This window comes from Pygocentrus nattereri, chromosome 15, assembly GCF_015220715.1.
Source record: "Pygocentrus nattereri isolate fPygNat1 chromosome 15, fPygNat1.pri, whole genome shotgun sequence".
Classification (NCBI taxonomy): domain Eukaryota; kingdom Metazoa; phylum Chordata; class Actinopteri; order Characiformes; family Serrasalmidae; genus Pygocentrus; species Pygocentrus nattereri.
This window is the reverse complement of record NC_051225.1, coordinates 21,781,291-21,805,178: the sequence shown is the minus strand read 5'-3', so window position 1 is coordinate 21,805,178 and position 23,888 is coordinate 21,781,291. Positions and strand designations below refer to the sequence as shown.

At 39.5% G+C, this 23,888-nt stretch overlaps 1 long non-coding RNA gene across 1 annotated transcript in view; it reads right to left on the bottom strand.

Annotated features, from left to right (window-relative positions):
- LOC108439826 overlaps positions 1-22,876 on the bottom strand; it is a 58,094-nt gene extending 35,218 nt beyond the window's left edge. Inside the window, exon 1 of the long non-coding RNA XR_001858786.2 lies at positions 22,714-22,876. This is a non-coding gene — a long non-coding RNA (uncharacterized LOC108439826). The remainder of the gene's footprint in view (positions 1-22,713) is intronic.
- Between the last annotated feature and the right edge of the window lie 1,012 nt (positions 22,877-23,888).

Below are 23,888 nucleotides of genomic sequence, written 5' to 3'. Positions count from 1 at the left end.
GCCACTGTAGACAAATCACGTGTCACATCACATTTACACAGGTGCAAAGGGAGTGAAAATCTTAGGTGCATAGCCCCCTTAAGAAAAATATACATATATACACACACAGACTATGCGTATACACAGTATAGACTAGTATTGCACTACTCCAATGTACAGTAATAAGTTATGAAATAAAACTATGAAATGTGCTGTTGTACACATTTCATGTGTGCAGTTAGTTTGAGATAGATAAATGAGAGGCAGGTACACAGGGATAGAATACTGATATAGAAATCTTCCAGAGTGTACAGGATATGGGTAGAAGATGTACAAGATGTCAATCATAGCAAAGCACTTACACATAATTACCAAGTGTGGGGTTTAGATGTACTCGTTTTGTGTTCAATCAGAATTTGATCTACAGTAGATTGCTCTATTCTGACCATGCTTTGGCAACACTGCTTTGCGAGTCCACTGTCGGTGCTCCTTTAGTTATTAAACACTATAATCTATTAATTGCAACTCAACTTGCATTTATGAAATACAATAATGCAAGAAATAAATACATATACATTGCTCAAAAGGAGTCTTACAATTTGCCTTCTGCATTACTTTCCAAGCTAAAGCTACCATTTATTAAAAGTTAACATTTGTTTTACCACGTCCCTCGGAAAAGTAGTAATAACAGCCAAGTTTGTTAAACTGAAAACGATTCAACACTTAAGGCAAGTACTTAAACATTAGCAGGATGAAGAATGGGGCCTCCCGTTGCTGTGTGTTGGTTTTTTTTTGCGCCTCTTCTTTTGGATGATGGTTTGAAGTGTTCTAGATATGGACTACAAGAGTTTGCATGCTCCAACAGGCTTGTTGAATATTCTTTTTTTGGATAGTCAGAGTGTGTTAGGTTTTATAAAAAAAAAAAAAAAAAAAAAAAAAAAAACACACCTTCCTCCTGCTCTCTTCCTCTCCCTCTCCATTGATTTTGGAATTTTCAGTGTATCTGCAATCTGGCTCACAGATGTTTTGGTACCATGACAACATTTTAACATTAATTCAACTGCATTTTAAAGTTTCCTAAAGCCACATCTTTCAGAACGTTAATAAAACTGAGTTAGGTTTATTGAACGGTGGCTTTGCAGGAGTAGCACTGGAGATCTCTGGTTTGATAAGACATGCAAGTGCATTTGGATTAGTATTAGATTCTTAACTGTGGGTATAAATAAGATCTATAGAGTCAAATCATGTGAACCAATTTCCTTTTAAAAACCACTTTTGTTGTTGATTTTTCACTTTACAAGATCATTAAACATGCCACTCGACCCTGTAGTCCCGTTCTGAATACTCAACACCAAGTGCAATACAAGGGACAGTGCTGGTATGCGACAGGTCACAGATCGAAATAAAAACAAAGCGCATGTCTATTCCTTATTGCAAATGCAGTTCCATGAAATGCAGTTTAATTTCATGCTTTTTCAGATTTCTTCAAAAAAAAGCACTTGATTGAACATGTGTTTATTACACATCTTTGTGCCATATTACATAATTTAAGACTATTATTATGATCTTTTTTCTAAAAGATCATTTTAATGGGCTTAAATGTGCATGTTTTGTAAAACTCATTAGGCTAAGGTGCTCAAAGGTATTTTGTTATAATAAAATGACATTACCGAATAATAATTCTTTGTGCTTTATTTTCATAAAGGCAAACCGTTTCACAAATTCTACTAAGTAAGCAAGTGAGTTTGACTCCCATCACATTAACTTTGATTACATAAATTACCAACACTTAGAAATGACAACTTACATGTACATGCCATTTAAAATAGAACTAAACTGAGTAAACAACTATGCTTTACAATCTTTAAAAAAAAAGGTTCTCCAAAAGGTTCTTTAGTAAAGAAAATCATTCTATTTAGAGCCATGAACACTCTTTGCATGATTAAAAGGGTTCTTCGTGTCAAGAAAGGGTTCTACAGATTAATAGAGAATGTGTTGTATTTGGTTATATTTCAAACTTAATTTTTAAAATGGCTCTATTGTAACAAGCTTGACATAGTTACAATAGTAGAGCCCTTTTTGGTACTATATAGAACCATATAACATGTTGTAACAATCTAAAAAGCACTTTCATGATGCAAAGTGTTCTTTAAGTGTTCATGGTTCAATTTCTTTTCTGAAGAACCATCTTTAAGTATGTACACTTCAATGCAAGACAAAGTAAATATAACAGTTATATTTACTTAACTTTAAGGCAACCGGTTTCCTAGATTCCTTTGAGTAAGTTCACCTTATCAAATGTTATGGTGTGCATCAGTGTTGCGCATGTTCTTTTTTTGTCATTTTCAAATTGAATATTTTTCCATTTTTGACCCAAATTCATCATCAGCCATAAAATATTCCAACTTACCCAAAATTACCTACTTACTCAAGTAAGTAACTGGCCTTTCCTCTCTTAACTCCATCCCAGCCAACTGAACTAGCAGAAAAGCCACAGTTTTAGAAACTGGAAATGAGGCTGATTTAATCACCAACACAAACTCAGACAGACAGACAGACAGACAGCGAGCGAGCGAGCGAGCGAGCGAGCGAGCGAGCGAGCGAGCGAGCGAGCGAGCGAGCGAGAGAGAGAGAGAGAGAGAAGAGGAGCGAGAGCGAAAGAGAGAGCGAGAGCGAGACGAAGTCCCTTCAAGACTTCGCAAGGCCTAAATTACTTTTAATGAACACGGATTTTTTGTCTTGGTCTTTTTTTAAAGGGGTATTTTCATTGTTAGTAGCTGCATTTGGTTAAGCCCGTTGAAATTCCTGCGCTTCTTCTCCTTCAATGGCGATGAGCCCTTAATCACCAGTTTCAGCTCCATTTGTATGAGCGCGGACACCCGCGTACCTGAATAGGCGCTCGGAGAAAGTGCTCCACAAACTGATCGACTTCAATCTCTCGTTTATTTTGTTTATTCTATTGAAATCAGTGTGGGGGGCGGTGGGGGGACAAGACCACAAAGAGGAAGAAAAACATGAAAAGAGAAAAGAAAAGAAAGAAAGCATCAACAAAGCACCTAATTTACCTCCTGTACAAAAAGCAGCTGCTTGCGGAAGGCACCTGCGCGAGAGCAGCCTCGAGGCAGACCCGTAACCATGGCAACCCCGGGCCACTGCCGGGACGTGCGCGTGAATCTTTTCGGTTAGTCAGCGCGCGAGAGAGGAGAAAGGCGCGACCGAGAAGGAAGGAGGAAGCTGGAGCGGCACCTCGGAGAAGCGTGCCGAGAGCATGCGGCGGTCTCCCCCACCACCCACCGGCTTTAAAGATGACGGCAGGAAAAGAACACCCATGCTGAGACCTCCTGCATCAAACGAGGAGGCCCTCGGTTTCCTCGCCTTACCGAAATGAGACGGAGAGCGAGAGCGAGAGCGAGCGAGAGCGCGCGAGCCAGAGGACAGGGACAGAGAGAGCGAGAGCGAGAGAGCGAGAGAGCGAGAGAGCGAGAGAGAGAGAGAGAGAGCGCGAGCCAGAGGACAGGGACAGAGAGAGCGAGAGCGAGAGAGAGAGAGAGAACATTAACATCCACTTTGTTAATTTTCTGAAGTGCAGGGAGATGGTAACGTCCTCTTCTCAAGTCCATGAAGAGCTTCACTGCTGTTTCCACCCAGGTGCAAAATCACTGGGTTTGACTTTAAAAATAAAAATACCCCCCCTTAGGCAAGAAACTGAATAAAACTGAGCATCACAACTCCCCCAAGTATGATTCAGAATAAACAACCCACTGTGTATAACAGTTCAGAGGAAATTGGGATTTGTTTCAACTATTTCAGGCAGATCTTTGCTGGGTTTAAATCAGCGCTCTAAAATATTCTAAAACAATTTTTTATATAGTTCCCCTCCCCCAAAAGCATCCACTTGTGTAGGTTTATGTTCCCAAAACAGTCATAATTCCACTTTAACTGCCAATTTCCCAACAACATCTCTTCATCCCTTGCATTTACACAACCCGTTTGTTGCCATCCCTTTATGTAAATATTCTCTCTACCGACTGACTTCTCTCCATTGCTCCTCATTCAAAAAGCAGTACAGACTGAATCACTCCTTGTACCTTCAGCGTGAGTGAGAGGGGGTAAAAAACATTAAATAATAAAAGCTGAGGACCCCAATATCTTTTGATAATTGCTGGAAAAACTTCAGACTGCATGTGGTTTCCAAAACTATGCTTATGTGCTTTCCACATTCAAAACAAGACCAAACACTTTCCCATCGTTACAGCCGCATCTTTTAGAACTGAACAAACCACTGGGGCGCTAAAGCTGTACAGAGAATACTGTAGATTTTACTTAGTAAATCACACGAAGCAGACAGTGGAGAGTTTACTCCACCATAGCCTCCAAGATCCCATTGTCACTCAGTGTTTGGAGAGTAAAAGTAAAAAACATTATGTGGTATATTTTATTTATTATCTTTTTCTGCAAACACCGGCTGTAGGAAGGATCAGTGGAACTTTCTCTCCAGGTTAGAGCCACTCTATGCTAACGTCCGGTCATTTCAGCTCTGTACTTTGAGGCAAGTTTTAAAGCCCATCGTTATTCATTTGTCGGCACCCCTGTCCCTCTGACAAACTGACCGTATACACCTGCATGCTAAAACGAGACATCAACAAGTTTTTCAAGTTGTCCAACAGTAAATTAGTCCTCTACCAAAACAGAGATTTAAGCCTTTTACACATCACCATTGGGTTACTTGTCCATCACCGATGATGGCCTTTTTTCAGTAAGCTATGAGAGTACTCAGACCTCCAAGGCACACTAAAACAGCTGCACATACATCACAAAGCATGGAATCACAATGTAGCAAAGAAGACCGAGCTTCTTGTGCATAAATTGTGAAGCCACAGCTTCTCTGCATATCTAAAAACATAAAATAATCTTTGAAACTGCAACTTGTTTCATTAAATTTCATGCAGGTGCTGTATTTCAAAGTGTTTAAAGTAATATTGTGTTTACTAATGCAATACACTTTATTATTGAACACTGGCGCATGATTATTCTGATTACCAGCCTGGAATCACAACACTTCTGCCTCAAGCAAATTTAACCAATTTTAAATTCACTGGCCTATGCGCTTTGACACTTTATGAAATTCTACTACAGACAAATATGACAAAATGAAGAGCATCCATCTTAAACCTAATCAGAGAGGTTGTGAGGTTGTGTGTGACAAAATCTTGCGATATAAGGACAGAGGTCTGCATAAAGCTTTACTTTAGTGACAATAGCCTCACCGTTCCAATACAAAACGTCTTGCAGGGCCAGGCATGACCTTTTAACTAGGTAAACTTTTGCTTCTGGACTGCACCAAACATCCATAAGTTATAGGCTACTGATGGGCTTGTCTGTGGACAAATGTTAAATAGTGTGCCGTTGACTCTTACTTCCAGCTTCACCTTCAAAAGTGTTTTAAAAATTTCACACTCCATTTGTTCCTACCCACGCTTAACCACGAGAAGTTTTGGGACTTCACCTGGCATTTCATGTCTGAACAGCTTGATTACATCTGGAGAATAGACAATTGTGTATATTAGATTTGTTGGCCAAACTCTCCTTTTAAAAGTATTATATATTTTCATTCAAGGCAGGTGGTTACTGTGGGTCATTCACTTCATTTTACCCAACTCTTTTGACCCGTTTAAGTCCAGCACATCAATTTATCTATAATAAGGCAGCTTTATTTACCATATCTGTCCTCTTACGTGGTTTAGTCATACGCACTATGACACATGGTCCTCCTTAAGAGATGTGTGTCCTCGGTCAAGGGTTTTGGGTCATGTCCCATTTCCCCTGAAGCCAATGGAAAACAACCCCAATTTCAATATGTGCATGCAAATAGCAGGGCCCATTCAGATGGACATGCAAATACGGACGCTTGCGCATAATGAGTGGCTCCAGTGGAGGAGAACAGCCAGAACCTGAGCCACAGGGGTGATGCCTGTCAGTCAAACGGAGCGTGAATCAGCATTCTGTTGTTAACGCGACCTTGACTGAGAAGGACTGGTCAGCACCATCTCCCGAAGGGGACACGTTATTATCGTTAGTCATTATCGCGCTGTATCCACACTCATTCGTTATGATGACTGATGGGGCCTCTTAATCAAAACAATGTGAACGAGTTGCTGCTAACAAATAATGGTGGATGTCTCGGAGGGTAAGGCGCCGTTTGGCGCGTGTTGCAGGTGTGCCGTGCCTAATGCCTTCAGTGATTCGTCACGCAGCGCCAGAAACAGAGGGAGCGGCCAGAGCACGGCAGCTGTGAAAAAGAAGAATGCTCCTTCACCTCCTCCTCCTTTAATAATGAAGGAGGTGACTTTGAACATGGCAGCACTTGCATAATTACCATTCTGTTGACTCATCGTGCAGTTAGGAATCAGCCATGTTTACATTAGAGCTGCCACAGATCTAATTTTTTCACCCAAATGACACATTTCAGACGTTTACCAGAGCTATGTGAACTTAGGTTTTTGCTCAGGTTTTATGCCTTAATGGTTGCGTTTGTAAGCGACAGTGCTCAGGACAACACCGAAATGTGTTACAGCATTACATTTTAAATTCTCATTACCGTGTTAAAGTGGCTTAAACCCGAGTTTAAATCTTAAACCTCTAGACAACCTCACAGCGGCATCTGTCAACTACTCTTAAATCTTGACCGTCCATGGCTCTTACAGTAAAATACAGTTTAACTGAATTCTGACATAAAACACAAATTAACAAATTACATGTTAGATCATTAAATAATAAGTTTTTAATCCAAATTTTCTAAATCCCTTCTACAATGACCACCCCCCCCACCCCACCGAGGCAGAGGTTTACAGCATTAAAAGGGCTCCGTTTCTGTTTGTCAGTCCAACAGCATGTAAGCTCAGCAGCAGGAATCATATGGAAGTAAGTTCAAGATGCAAGTCTTCAACACCAACAGTTATTTTTCCAGGTTTAGTATGTAGCCAAGTTGCATGCACCACCATGAGTGAGAAAACTTTGGTAGGCGAAGAATGCACCATGCGTTTCATAGCCTTTGTAAATCAACCAAACTGGTTAGCTAGCCTAATATCACCATGTTTTCCACTTTCACTCAGTCCCTCAGCTACACTGACCAAAGAGACTGAGGATGTCACCTACCTTAAACTGGTTGTTCAGCAGTCACAAGTAATGTTAGAGATAAACAGTTCATTTTGTTCATTTCTCTGTGTGTAAACATTGGTTCTGCCATTCACTCTTGCCTTTAGCTCAAGTTTAAAAAAAAAAAAAAAAAAAAAAAAAAGTGTCTATGCATGTCCAGATTGCCAAGACAAATTTCCATTTCATGCAAATTTCATGGACAATAAAGTTTTTTATATATCTTACAATCAATGTAACAGGGAGGCTTTGTGAAAATAGCTGTGGTGATTTATCATAATCACTAGTTATTAAATGATGTCACTTTTTTTCCGGTTTTTAAATGATCACTTTTTTTTTTAAATGTGTCTAGTAATTCACAAAAGAGTGCTGGAGAATTCTGTGAATGTCTAAAAGGGTTAATGTGACAGATCTGATGTTTTCAAAGCTGTGTGGACACAAATCTAATCGTTTAATTCAGATCTAAACCACTTTCATATGTGGTTTCGGATTTTAAATGTGAACATTTTTCTTTCTACTGCACATGCACCATTACTTGGTATTAACATGGCAGCCGCATCTAACCAGGAAGATCAAAGTACCTGACCCCTTCTCACGTTTATCTAAAGAACATTCATCTAAAGTACAAACCATCTTTACGACAAAGTCTTGTTCAGCTGCTTAGTTTGATGTTCATTATGAACATTCATATATTTGGCATTACTGATCAGAACGTATGCATGCTGGTCATTTCAGGCCACAGATTTGTTCAAGGTAATGATCGATTTGAGTGTCACTTACCTACATGAATGAGAACCATCAAGTTGGAAAGATGATCTGAGCATAAATAAATAAATAAATAAATAAATACATACAGCTGAGCAGTGAGGCTTGCAACCGCACTGACTTCACAATGATTAAAACAAATGTCCTCCATATAGATTATCCATGCCTTTCCTTGTGCACGTGTGCTACAAGTGTTCCCTCCACTAGCTGACTGACTTCAGTTGTGAATGAGAGCATGAACACAAGAAGCGACGCAAACTCTGAACAATGTCAAAGAATTTAGTCATGCTACTATGCAACAGGTGGATCCCTTTGCTAAAGATTCTCAACCACACCTACAGTGCTCTGTTTGACAGTTTCCATTGGTCCCTATACAGGTTTACAAACAGTAAAATGTTTTTCCATTAGCTGTTCATCATTTAAATAAATAAATAAATAAATAAATAAATAAATAAATACAACTGGCTGTCTTGGTCAAGTACAGGAATAGTGAAACTTAACTGTGACTGGCTATTTCTTTAAAAAGTGACGTACTAAAATGGACTATTTGGCTCCCCTTGACTTTCTATGTGCTACATATATCATTGGGTTTTAAAGAGTAACACTTGTAACATTTAGAGAACAAACAAAGTTTTACTTCAACTTGGTCATGTGAACACAGCCAAACATACTGTATGTGGTTCTAAATATAGGATATTTGGCCACATTAGGCAAATATTGGATTTCCTGGTTAAGTTGTTGCACATTACCGTCAACATGGAGTGCCAATTAACATGAATTTCAACAGTCAAGCCAGAAAGATCAAATCTGAGCAAAAATCAGAATCATAATAATATGAAAAACCCTTTAAATAGAACAGCTCAACAAGCCATGGCAGTTACATCATGTTACGCCATGACTCCAACAGCCATCAACTCACAGATGCGCCATGGAACAATTTCTGAAGTACGTTTTGCAGCAGCCTTTGCTTAATAGTTTGACATGAAAATAAAAAGTCAAGGGGAATTTAATGAGTACACCGTTGCGACCTGCATTCCATATTGCTGTGGAATAAATGATGTTACTATACTATATACCAATAGATTCAAACTCCAGAGAGAATGGGTTTCTTATTTAGAGCTCGATCTAGAGATTATTCATGTGACAGTACAACATTTCCCCATTGATTTCTCCTAGTGGACACTTGTGGGCTGTGTGTACGTGCACGATTTGCTTGATATTGACTGGATGACAGAGTGCATTACACATCCCTCTTCCGTAATCCACCCATCTGCACCCGCCACGGCTCAGGACAGAAGGAGGGATGAGAGAGGAGAGAAGGGAGAAGAAAGGGATGAGTGGAGGATAGAGGAGGGATGGAGGTCAGAGGAGGAGGAGAGCAATAGAGGACTGACTAGGGAGCTGAAGTGGCCCACAGGGCCGACACCATCCAATTAAACCGTGATTATGTCCAAGCCGGGGGTACAGGGAAGCATTCCAGACCAAATGTTCAGCAACCATCACACCTCTATTTGGGCTGACGCCTGAACACACAGACGGGCACGCTCACACACCTCCATTAGACTGGCCTGGTTTGGAAAACTTGATACTTGTTCACACTAGAAGTCTGAATGGGTACCAAATAGCAGCCTGAAATCTAACCTGTACCAGCAACTTGGAGCCCATTTATACCATCCATCAACATGTATTCTACTACCTGGATGGTCTCTGGATATACTTTTGTCAGATCAGATTTTATGTGCAGTTACTAAAATGTGTTCCCAGTGTGACTAGATGAGATTCAGTTCTACTTATTGTTCTACTCAATGTTTGGTATTAAAAAAATGAAGTTATGAAAAGGTAAAAATATGTACATTTAACCTGGTAAAATCCTTCTTAAGACACAATTGGACCTCAAAACCACTTGTACCTTTGAGGGAACATTTACATTGTCTGTTGGAAATAAAGGTTCTGTGCAGGTACGGTTTTTTGGTTTTCATAGTATAAACAATGTGATTTGAGTGATCTTATCGTAAACCAGTCGCAATGGACACATTCACATTCCCAGGCTGAAGCTGGACAATTCCATTTTTTTTGCCTTAATGTGACACAAATCTGATGTTTTTAGAGCTGTGTGAACACATGAACCTGATCATTTCAAATCTGACCTGAGCCACTATAAAATGTGTCATTAGATCACACATTTCATGGCCATGAGACTTTAACGAGAACGCTCAGATCGGAATTCATGGTTCTCACTGCACATGCACCAGTCAGCATTAAATGAGGCCTGGCATCAGTGGCAGTAAACGCTGCAAAAGCAAAAGCATCTGACCCTTTTTTACCCTCAGCTTGCTCTAATGGTGAACAGCTAAGAGCTACTCTAAGCTAATTATTTTTGCAGCGAAGACCTGTTACTTGATGCACATGATTCATTCACGTAGCATACATCATTATGATGTTCACATGAGGGTTGTTTCTGGATGCAGGTTTGCTAAACATTAGTGATAGACTTGAGCCCCATATCTACACAAATGTACGTCATGTTAGAAAGATTCCGAAAAGGGGGGTTTGGAATTGAGCAATGAGGCTTGTAATAAGAACTTGACCAATGTTTCCTATGGGTGTTTACACCTGGCTTTACATCCAATGTGTCAATCCTTTGAGAGCTGACCTGACCAGGCCTGACCTATAAGGCTCAAATATCTATACAGCAACATACTAGTTGGCTGAACATTTCATCTGGTTGAAATTTTTCCTATGGGCATGATTTGTGGCATAACCACTATACACGTATGCCACAAGTAAGAGCAGATAACAAGCAGTGCAAACCATTCTGATGTTATCCCTTTTAATCAAGTGGCTGGATGTTGGTCACATTTCAAATGAAAATAAAAAAACAGAAAATCTCATCATCTGAAGGAACAATTTTACAACATCCAGAACATGGTAAAGATATTTTGACAGCAAGGGACTGATTCTGTATTTATCTGTACACAAATTTGAGCTACAGGAAAAGCTCCAGCCCAGTTTCACTCTGGTCCCTTCTGCACTCGGTGTGTTCAGGAGAAGTGGTGCACAGCGCTATTTACTGGTTGCTTAATCAGCTGCTGCTTTTGTGCATGAATGAGCATCTTTTACTAACAGTTGTTAAGGAATGTATGATCCTTGTTAGTGTAAATGAGGTAGTTTAAGCTTTGTAGATGGGATTCAGTTTGAACTAGTGAGTTATTTGTGTGGCCTGTGGCTTCAGCATAACAGCCATTATTTGTGGTTACACATTTACTGAGCTTCTTTTGCATTGTAACTTTGTTAAACTGTGCGTAATGTCACATGTTTATTAACATTTTGTTCACTGATAATTCAACAGCCACAGACCCTTATATGCTGGTGGAAAGTTCTTGAGTACATGTTTCTCTGCATACTTTCTTAGCCTTCTTTTACCCTGTTGTTCAGTAGTCAAGACCCCCATGGACCCTCACAGAGCAGGTACTACCTGGGTGGTGGATCATTCTCAGCACTGCAGTAACACCGACGTGGTGGTGGTGGTGGTGTTGATGTGTGTAGTGCTGGTCTGAGTGCACCAGACATAGCAGTGCTTTTTAAACACTGTCCACTCTAGACACTCCTACCTTGTCAGCGCACATTGTAGATGTAAAGTCCGAGACGATAGCTCATCTGCTGCTAAAGTTTGTGTTGGTCATCCTCCAGTCCTTCATCAATGGTCACAGGACGCTGCCCACAGGACGCTGTTGGCTGGATATTTTTGGTTGGTGGACTATTCTCAGTCCAGAAGTGACTCTGAGGTGTTTAAAACCTCCAGCAGCACTGCTGTGTCTGATCCACTCAGACCAATGCAACACGAACCACCACCATCAGTATTACTGCAGTGCTGAGAATGACCCACTACACAAATAGTAATCTGTGAGGGTTCATGACCACTGATGAACAGCGTAAAAGGGGGCTAACAAAGTATGCAGAGAAACAGATGGACTACAGTAATTGTAGAACTAAAAAGTGCACATATATAGTAAGCAGAGCTGATAAAATGGACAATGAGCACAGAAACAAGGAGGTGGTCACAAAGTTATGCCTGATAGGTGTATATGCCTCCCCAAACCTGCCGAAATCTCCTCCTCCACCCTGAGACAGCGTAAAAGCAGTTAGACTAGATAACATAACATAGCTAAACAGGTAGTGTCCTTTCTACTATCTTTTCACTTTGTTTTAGAATAAAAAAAAAAATATAAAACTTAAAAGCTCGTCTACATTTTTTTGCAAATGCGTCAGTGAACCAGTTTAGTTAAGTGTCAACCTACACAGTTTAAAAGTTAAAACATTAGACATTAAACATTAAAAATAGTGTTGTCACAGTTCGAGGTAAACGACCATATAAAGCTGTGATACAGAAAACCTAACCTAATTTAAGCCACTGAAATTCTGGCCAACGTTAGTCATGCTCAGATTAGTTTTTACAAAGATTTATTGACCTAAAATTAACATTAAACATTTTTGCACTGTAATATTCAGGTCATCATAAATTTACTCCTTCATTTCACCTTGCAGGTGATATTACACTGCTCAAAAAAATAAAGGGAACACTTAAACAACACAATATAACTCCAAGTAAATCAAACTTCTGTGAAATCAAACTGTCCATTTAGGAAGCAACACTGATTGACAATCAATTTCACAGCTGTTGTGCAAATGGAATAGACAACAGGTGGGAATTATTGGCAATTAGCAAGACACACTCAATAAAGGAGTGGTTCTGCAGGTGGGGACCACAGACCACTTCTCAGTACCTTTCTGCTTTCTGGCTGATGTTTTGGTCACTTTTGAATGTTGGTGGTGCTTTCAAACTCGTGGTAGCATGAGACGGACTCTACAACCCACACAAGTGGCTCAGGTAGTGCAGCTCACCCAGGATGGCACATCAATGCGAGCTGTGGCAAGAAGGTTTGCTGTGTCTGTGAGCGCAGTGTCCAGAGGCTGGAGGTGCTACCAGGAGACGTGGAGGAGGCCGTAGGAGGGCAACAACCCAGCAGCAGGACCGCTACCTCCGCCTTTGTGCAAGGAGGAACAGGAGGAGCACTGCCAGAGCCCTGCAAAATGACCTCCAGCAGGCCACAAATGTGCATGTGTCTGCACAAACGGTTAGAAACCGACTCAATGAGGATGGTATGAGGGCCCAACGTCCACAGATGGAGGTTGTGCTCACAGCCCAACACCGTGCAGGACGCTTGGCATTTGCCAGAGAACACCAGGATTGGCAAATTCACCACCTGCGCCCTGTGCTCTTCACAGATGAAAGCATGTTCACACTGAGCACGTGACAGATGTGACAGAGTCTGGAGACGCCGTGGAGAGCGATCTGCTGCCTGCAACATCCTTCAGCACGACCGGTTTGGCAGTGGGTCAGTAATGGTGTGTGGTGGCATTTCTTTGGAGGGCCACACAGCCCTCCATGTGCTCACCAGAGGTAGCCTGACTGCCATTAGGTATCAAGATGAGATCCTCAGACCCCTTGTGAGACCATATGCTGGTGCGGTTGGGCCTGGGTTCCTCCTAATGCAGGACAATGCTAGACCTCATGTGGCTGGAGTGTGTCAGCAGTTCCTGCAAGATGAAGGCATTGAAGCTATGGACTGGCCCGCCCGTTCCCCAGACCTGAATCCGATTGAGCACATCTGGGACATCATGTCTCGCTCCATCCACCAACACCACGTTGCACCACAGACTATCCAAGAGTTGGCGGATGCTTTAGTCCAGGTCTAGGAGGAGATCCCTCAGGAGACCAACCGCCACCTCATCAGGAGCATGCCCAGGCATTGTAGGAAGGTCATACAGGCACGTGGAGGCCACACACAATACTGAGCCTCATTTTGACTTGTTTTAAGGACATTACATCAAAGTTGGATCAGTCTGTAGTTTTTCCACTTTAGTTGTGTGTGACTCCAAATCCAGGCCTCCATTGGTTAATAAATTTGATTTCCATTGATGATTTTTGTGTGATTTTGTAGTCAGCACACATTCAATGAGAATTTCATTCATTCAGATCTAGGATGTGTTATTTGAGTGTTCCCTTTATATTTTTGAGCAGTGTACATTAGAGACGCTGTCTAACTGTGAGAGAGACTTTCACAGTTAAACAGGCAGACAAAGTAAATACACATTTCTGATTCTGCGTGAAGGAATTAGTATGGATTATCAGAGAAATAATTAAAGTTTTACAGTTCAAAGGCAGTAAATCTAATGTTTACTGTCTCTATGGGTTCACACCTAAGAAATAATAAGCCATGTTCAAAAAGGACAAAACAAAAAAAAAAAAAAAAAAAAAAAAAAAAACACACACACCAGACTTTAACAGTAAGAAACTGCACAGCCTTTCAAGGACTCCAAACTACTTTGCTGGGAACAGAAACAAGGAAGCTTTTTATCATCTAACCATGAAGTGCATATAGTTTAACGCGTGTTTATGATGAACAGCCATTCATGTGAAACAAGGAGTCAGGCAGCTTTCTTCCAAAAAAAAAACAAAAAAAAACACTTCATAAATATTTAGAAACTAAAAGCATTTATAACAGTAAAAGCAATGCTGTCAGTGCAGCTTTCTGGAGTAATTGATTTATTCTTAATATTAGTAGCACGATTTGCTTTCTTTGTTATAAAGCAATAGACTTCACATGACTGATGCCACAAACACCACAAAGAAAAACGTGACCTAAGGGGTCCACACTCATCAGTCCTTGGCCGAGCTTCTAACAGGTCCAAGAGCTGTTTGTTATCCAAAATCCTGAATTTAAACTGTCCTGGAGCAGGTCAGGCATGCAGCAAAAGGTGTCATTGTGCAAGAAATCCTGCTTTGTAAAACAGAACTCAGGTGACTGTATTTAAAACTTGAAGTGTTTTCAGATCCAGGCACAGCACACGCACACATGGATGCTCTATTCAAATTCCTGGATCACGCTCCTGTGCCGCAGACAGTGTGTGCTCGTCTAAAACCATAAGCAGCTGAAAATGTCTTAACTGAGTAAGCTGTACGGAGTTTTTGTGCTTTATCCAAGATAGCCTCTCAATGATGTCAAGAACCATTTATGAACCTAAATGTCCACTTGTATATATGGTTATAGAATTCTTTTTTTTCCTTCATACTCCCATTCATTCTCCATCCACCGGAGCACCTTAAGGAACCAAAAGAGATTCTCCTACAGCATTGCTCCAAATAAACCTTTTTGGGCACCTTTATTTTTAAGAGTGTACTGAAAACATGTACTTATGATTTTCACTTGAGAAAGTGGTAAGCCATCTGGCAGAAGGTACCAGAGCAGCTGCTCCACCACCACAAGACCCTGCAACAGCTTCTTCCTCGAGGCAGTCGGACTACTGAGCGCGCTGATGTAGACTGTTCACACACCCCTTAACTATCACTGCATGCCTGCAATTTAAATCTATTCAATCTTAATCTTTAAATGCGAATTATAGATCCTGTATACAGTTTTGCTGTTAGCATCATGTGTATTTGACATGGATTTTTATTGCTCTATGCAATAGTCTGGACACTGTTGTACATCTCCATATGTAATCTTGTGTAACGAGCACCATGGGGCCTGAAAAATTACATTTCGATCCAGCGTATGCAAGTTCCATTGAGGAAGAACAATGACCAGGGTTGCATCTCTACCATAGCGGCTCCCATAGCAGCACTTAAACGCAATATTGGTATCTATTAAGAGAAATACCAATATCTATGAGCAATACCACAAGCTATTTGGGACGCACTAGTAGATTGAACACGGTGCAGTGAGTTAACAGGCAGCAGTAAAAGTATTCAAGATGAAATCTTCAAACATCATAAGAGTTATACTGGCCTGGCTGGAATACTTCATAAAAGCTATTAGTTTCATTAGTATTTATTACTCTTATTACTCTGATTACTAATTATGTAACAGTAAATGCTTCCAGTAAATATAAAGTTTAAGGTTCTCTTAAGCATCTTAAAACATCCACACACCAACCCAACCACAATCCAATGAGAAACTGCCATTCAAGGTTAGTATGTTTCATTTGCGACAGAGCACAGCTTTTACCAAATGAAAAAATATTTTAAAATGTGAATTGTATGCATATTAGCACTCAAACTAGTTAAGTTAGGTAGACCTGGTATTAGTGCCTGCACTCTGTATCAGCCAATACTGAAGAATCAGATATCCAAAAAAAAAAAAAAAAGGTTAAAACAAAGACTACTTGATTTACTGACAAAGAATTAACACTCACTCCCAACAAAATACCAATTGAACTTACTGGCTACTTTATTTAACAGCCCTACCTTGCAGTTCCATCTTGCTTACATATTTGACATCAATGCAAAAGAAAAACTGATTTGGCAGAGTGAGAGGTACGTTTGGTATAATATCCACCTAAGTTTCTGGAACTGGCTTTGCAGCCCAAGTATGGGTCTAAAGTAGCGCTGCAGTGGAGAAAAGCAGATTTTGTTCCTTGTCAGAAAAGTGCTATACAACTATAACTAAAGTGTAGTTTTGAGCCCCAATCTGTCTCAATAGTCTCTATAGCTCAGTGACAGCAGGAATCACATGCAAGTCTAATGCATCTGAGGAGCTCATTTGTAGAGTTTTACGTATGAAGTTTTTTGTTTGGCAGGTTTATCTGTAGTTAATTGTCCTCGAAAAAGTCAGACCCATCATGTGATTTCAGAAACCGTGTTTGTTGGTGACTCACACAGCATGTCTGAATAGTCCACTGAGCATAGAGAAAGCTTATGATTTATATACTCGCACTGTACGAAAATGCTCTATTCATGCTACGTGAAATGATCTGTCCATGAACAATTTCAAACAGTAAAAACAATGGCGTTGATGCATTGATGTTATGTCTCCATGTTGGGGTTTGATCATCTCAAACGAGCTAAAACCACAGCGTATTCCTGGTGGGTCTCTGGCAAGGCACAATGTTCAAAGCGATCAACGGTTTTGTGTCCGACCTCTAAATAGTCTGTGTTAGCAGTGCCATCCTCACTGCATTTGTTCCTCAACACAGCGGTGTAGACCCCGCTTACATCACACGTCATCAAACGGTTCCACCATCTACTGATAGCATTTCAGAGGCTAGCTTGCTTTGCTTGCGTTAACGCCTGTGCTCCAGACATTGAAAGAGTATGGGCTAGAAGAGTTCAGAGGCTAGAGTTCACGTCAGGCCCAATAGGACTACATAAAATTAGGTGGGTTTCAGAGTTATTGTCTCCAAATCAGTCAGACTTTATTCATGTGACTTTCTTTTCTCTTCTCATATTTTGTATGAGAAACAAGCCAGAACTAAAATACTACAAAATACAACAGTCTCTGCATAATAAGCACAATCGCGTTAGTCATCGTCTAGCCCTTCTGTGGAACACGCACATTTTAGTGCACAGTGACTTTATTTGCTGAATATGGCCTGTTCAAAAGTGACAACTATATTTTAAGTTCCATTTTTTCCCCAATTTGTGAAACTAAAAAATAGAAACTACACAATAAGTTTGCAGAATGACACTAGCCAAGTTTGTTTACATTCTGTGCAAATAAAAATATGAAATAAATGCAAAAAAAAAAAAAAAAAGTTTTCAGTGTTTGCACAGTTCAGTTTTTCTCCAGCTTTTAGCAATAAAAATGTTTTACATAATAAAAGTTTGTTTAATTAACAAAAGGTCATAAGTTTTGGTTTCATCAAAAAATACATTTAAAAAGTTTGATGACCGCTGGGATAGGCTCCAGCACCCCCCTGCGACCCTGAGGGACAAGCGGCTTAGAAAATGTGTGTGTATGTGTGTTTGTGTATATATATATATATATATATATATATATATATATATATATATATATATATATATATATATATATATATATATATATATATATATATATATATATATATATATATATATATATATATATATATATATATATATATATGTGTGTGTGTGTATATGTGTGTGTGTGTGTGTGTGTGTGTATGTATGCATGTGTGTGTGTGTATGTATGTGTTACATTAATGTAATGAGAGCTCAACAGGCTGAACCAGCAGTGGTGGCAACAGGCTGACTTTGTAGCGCAGTTTTGGTCTCAGTAATAGTAATAATTAGGGGTCTAACAGTTCTCTTTTCCTTTTGGCACTGTTACACAGGAGATGTGGAGCTGTTTCAGCACTTTCCTTTTAGAAAGGCTGTAGTTTGCTACATTTCAGGGATCAACAAACATTTTTCCTGTTACACAAAATGTAATTTATTATCCTTTGCAAATATTTCAAAGCCCTAACATTTTATGCCAAAAAAAAAAAAATGTATAACACCTCTTTGGATGGAAATGTAGCTACATATGTGCAAATCTGTTGGTGCAGTTACTTTCAGACCAAAACCACACACACACCTCATCAAGGCAGTGTCACTTCTGTACTTCGAAAGGTCTGCCACCAAAAGGTCTGGTCAGCAGCCATCCTGTCATCAGAAACTGAACAATAATGAATGGGGCAAAGGGCAGCTGAGAAACTGCACGACAGATGAGCTACTGTCCAACTGTATGACTATAAAGGTTGAATTATAACAGTCAGGTGAACCTCACTGACAAGTGAGCAGATGTACAGGACAAGGGTTTCTAATTAAGTGGATGGTGAGTATTTCACATGCAGGGCAGCATTTTCAGAGTACAGGTTCAAAGAACTGAAAGTCTACTTGGTTTGGATCCTTCATGACACTGAAGCAAAAAATTGAAGGAAAAGCAGCAATAATGAATGTGTACAGATCTGGTCAGAAGCCCACATTCATGGGCTTGAAGATCTCCAAACCATGCACTGATGAAGTGGGTGAGAACCCTCTCAGTAGATCAGCCATCAAAACCTAGCAAAAGCCTGGTGTTCGCACAGGGCTTTTTAAAGTGCTTTACAAACATACATTGACAGTACACTGCTGTCCAAGTCTTCTATGAAGAGTTTAGGCGGTTGTGAGCACAGATGGTCTTGAATGAGGGTAATGTATGGAGTGTGCGTGTGTGTGTGTATATACACACACTCTTCTTCATTCAGAACAAAGAAGCTCAGTGCAAAGTACAGCTGCACTGCATTTATATAAGAGAAGTGATGTTTGATAAAGCTCACAATGACCAAGTGATAAATGATTTTTAAAGTTACATGCTGCCAACTGGATGATGTGCAAAGTCTGTATTTTCTTTTGGATGTGTAAACAAATCTAACTTTGCCTTTAAGCAAACAGTAAAATAAGATTGCCTAAGCACCTTTCACTATTGTGCAACATGCAAATATGAACAGCTACTTACATCATGCACATATTTTGTACACTGAAAGCCTGAGAAACAGCATTACTTCAGTTTTTTTTAAATATTAGAAGAAGAAATAGAATTAATACAAGAATGTTTATTTTTTTGTTTAGTTATTTAATGAATACTGTCACAACATACATTTACGCCTCACACACTTAACACAATACTAGGTGTGAGAACAACCATAACGTTTAATTTTCACAGGCTTGTAGTTCAGGATGGAGCAGTATTCGGAATTGGCCGTTTAGCTAAATGGTTAAGTTACTCGTCTGAACTTTGCCTTTTTAGCAACACTTTAAACTTCACCAGTTTATTTATCACCCTTTAAAAGAAAACATGCCATTTACTTACCATAGACACAATATTTGGCTTTTAAAAAAAAGGAACTTCTAGGTAATGTTAGCAAAAGACCGAGTACCTACCACAGCCAAAGCCACCCCTTTTACTGGGGTGCATTGTGACCCATAGTTAAAACGTTGTATGCATTAAATGCAACAGAAACCAGAAATTAAGCATTTAATACTTACTGCATTATAATCATGCACTGACATACACCATCATATTAAATCTATACTACTCACTTGTATCATTAGCAAAGTGTTTTTCAAAAATATGCCCACAGGGGTTCCCAATCCTAGTCCCAGACCCCATGGCCTGCATGTGTTTTCCCTCCTCTTCATGTCTTACTAAGCCCCAATTAGATAATGAGCTGAATCAGGTGTGCCAAAAGACGCAAGACACAAAAGTGCACAGCATAGTGTCTCGAAGGCCATGTCAAAATATCCCACTGCACACTGTTTGTACAGTGAGTGCCCAAAAGTAGCAAGTAGTATGCAGTAGGTGACCAACATAATCTTTCTCCAGTATGCTAAAAATATAGTACACGAGCGTAGCTATCCCAGAGATGTACAAATTCAGCCCCGGGTATGCATTAATACCAGCAAAATAAGCTTTTCAGGTCTCTTTCTGGAGTCACACTGCCTATTGTTTAGTCAAACTAGCTCGTATTACCCATTACAAAAAAATGAAATGATTCAAATGGAAGTCAACAACAAACAAGTGTGTTTGTTAACCACACAGACCAATCCACAGCTGATGTTTCTTGAAGTTTATTTGTGGCAGGTAGAAGCCATTCTGCCCGTCACTAAGTGCTGTCTTTTAAAAGTCACACAGGCACATCTCTTGGCCAAAATATAAACATACACACTGAAAAGCAGCTAGCAGAGGTTACTAAGCAGTCGTTAGAGGGCTGGGGATAATGGGGAAGGTCTTAAAAGAGGTATGACTTGGTGCTCAATGTTGACAGTCTAGTCCAGAAGTTGCAAATCTTGGGAGCCACAATATTTTATGTCCATTTTACTATCTTGACTGTAAATGAGTCAGTATGTGTTAATGTACTAAAAAGGCTAAAAAACTATTATAAATGCAAATGCAGACTTGCTTTGCTCTGCTTTAAGCAACAGGGCAGTAAAAGAGCCACATGTTGCCGACTCCTGGTCTAGTCACTCCCTTTCCTTGTAGTATGGCACATGTCTTGTGTTTACTAGATACTGTACAGCAGGGCTGGGGAAGCTACTTTGAAAACATAGCTTTGCAAGCTAACACTACTTCACACTGGAAGAAGTTGAACTACAGCAAAGCCACAAGCACTACCGAGGAGTAGTGATCTGTGTGTAATTAAATTAGTTTAAATTACATTTCGCAGTAGCATGCTGTAGTTCAACTACAGTATATTCATATTTGCATAGGGATTCTAGTAGTTAAATGACTTTTGGCATTGTGTAGTTTAATACTGAAACTACAAAACAATCAAGTTTTTTTTTTAATTTACTTTCATTTTCCAATTTGCTTCTCTACAGTAACTGAACCGCCTTTGAGCAGCCCTGTGCGCTTTTTCTTTCACCCTAATACCACCATACTGCATCAACTGTATTCTCATCTCTGCCAAGAATGCACAAAGTCTTCATAAAGTTCAATGCTGCTGTTGCATGTGAGCAGTGTTTCAGTGTTGGCCACACAGAACCACACGACTGACACGAACTGTGAGAGACTGTTCATGTGTTGAATAAAATAAAATAAAAAAATAATTAAAGGATTCCCCTCTAAAATGTAGGCCCACTGTGGAGACACCGTTAGGGCAACAAACTCCAATTGAGTGGTATTTTTTTGCTTTAATTTGACTACATTTTGAGATCACATGTGCACTGTGAATTTCTTTTTTTATTTATTTTTCTTTTTTTAAAAAGTCAACCAAAGTAGATGTCTCCTTAGGGTCGCTTTGCTGTGGTTCAACAACTTCTAGCATGAAGTAATTGGTAGTTTGCAAAGCTATGCTTTCAAAAGTAGCTTCCCCAAAACTAGTTTTTAAAAAAATGTAAATAACAATGTACAATTGATATGAAATAACAAAATATCAGAAAGGTGATTTCCCAGGGGACAAAAATAAATAAAATGACTTTGATCCAGTTTATGCCACTAAAATTGTTGTCCTCAACATCATTGAAAAGCCGCTCACATGCAGCCCTGGCTGGGACACTGATGTTGAACTTTATGAAGGCATTTTTGGCAAATGAGAACAGAGAGGGGACGTATCCAGGGACTTCACTGTTTGTAATTGGAGTAGTTAAATGCACAGAAAAGACAAAAAAATACCATAATACTATTGGAACCACTGCATAAATATCAATGTAGTTGAACTTCCAGCACACTACTGCAAAAAGCAGTTAAAGTACTTGTTTAATTACTTGTGTTCTCTACTGCAACATGTACAATAGGTGTAACATGCAATATACAGTGTATCTTGGAGGAAAGTGCGAAATAAAAGGTGGTTCTAGGTGGTCCCTAATCAACCACTTGGACCCCCCGAATGTCTCAAAGTTCTGGGGGATCCCTGGATGTTATGCTGTCAGTTTGGGGAAAAGAGACACTTAAACACAAACTCAGGGAAAGATCAACATTTAGCTGCTTCAAGCACAGCTGCGCGTGTGTCTGCCTCAAGGTGGCGCTGTAGCATGTTGGTTCATTCAGTTGGTCTTTCATAACCTAGCAACTACGCCTGAGATACTGAGAAAAACATTATAATATAACACAGCATGTTTGTAAATCTTGCCCAATTAACCAAGAGTTTGGTAGAAAGAATGAATTACTCCACATTTACTATTTACACAATTTACTATGAAGTTAATGCCACAAAGCACTTTACATGTGGAATGATTATCATAAACAAAGAAAACTTCATTTAACCAGCCAACAAAGCTACATCACACATAAGCATGAAACCAGCATCAGCCATCAAAGCACTTTACTGCCCATTATAATTCAAGACACACCCTAGTCCAAATATTGACATAACTTCCACACCACAAACACAATGTTTGCTTGCAGTCTTTTACAGCTACGACAGTTCTAATATCCGAGAGAGAGAGAAAGAGGAAACATACACAAACATTTAGAGTAGAGTCTTAAACACTGGGACACAGCGATCCCCAAGAAAAGGTGACCACAGCCTGACCTTTAACAGCTTTCTCTTCAGTCCACCTCTGATGAGGCCTTGACTTGGTTTCTCAGGAGAACACAGAGCTTGTTAAAGTCCAAGTTCGTGTTCATTTGCCGCAGTTCAAACGCAAACTACAGCTAATTATGTAAGTTTCTTTGTTATTTCACCCTCAAGCATGTTACTGTCTCTCAAATGCTCTTTATGCTTTTCACCTGCCTCACCTTAATTACCCTTCTACATATTCCTGCCACAGTCCGCCTGTCAAGATAAAAGTGTTTCAATTGCATAAATTACTTTTAGGCCTCCCATTTGATTCAGTAAAACTGAAGACCTAAAAATAAATTTATTTGCACAACAAATTAAGTAAAAAAATGTACAAACATGTTGAAATACATTACTGTTTATGTCATTGTAATAATGTCATTCGCAATAATTATCTATTTTATTTTTAATGGAAGTCAATGGAAGCAGACTTTTTTCAAGTATTTTTAGCCATTTCTCTTGGTAAGTTCATCATGAAACATACACGTAATGTAAAGAGCAACATTTTAAAATTATGTCAAAGACTAAAAAATGAAGATATGAGGTTTTCTACCAGAAAATTGTGAGAGAAAAAAATTATATATATATATATATATATATATATATATATATATTGTTATTGATAATATATATATATGTGTGTGTGTGTGTGTGTGTGTGTGTGTGTGTGTGTGTGTGTGTGTGTCTCTCTCTCTCTCTCTCTCTCTCTATATATATATATATATATATATATATATATATATATAGTGCCACATGGTCACTGTTAGTGTGTGTATTAACACAGACGTTGAGGGGGTATCCAAAGTATTCCCAATAAATCCAGGCAGTGGATTTTTTTTTTTTTACTTCCCAATTTGTTCCACACTTCAGAGCTGTTCTTTGTGAGTGGAGAGTGGTCGGCTCCTCTCAGCGATGATGAGGAGAAAATGAAAGAGAGACAGCGGAAGAAGGAATAAGAGCGTGTGAAATAGACGAGTTGGAGCTACACTCCGGTGTTTAGAGCAGCAGCAGGAAATCTGTCACTCATGAAAGAGAGAGAGAGAGAGAGAGAGAGAGAGAGAGAGACCATATCGAAATAGCAATTCCATTATTGTGTGCATGTGCAGAGAGAGAGAGAGAGAGAGAGAGAGAGAGAGAGAGAGAGAGAG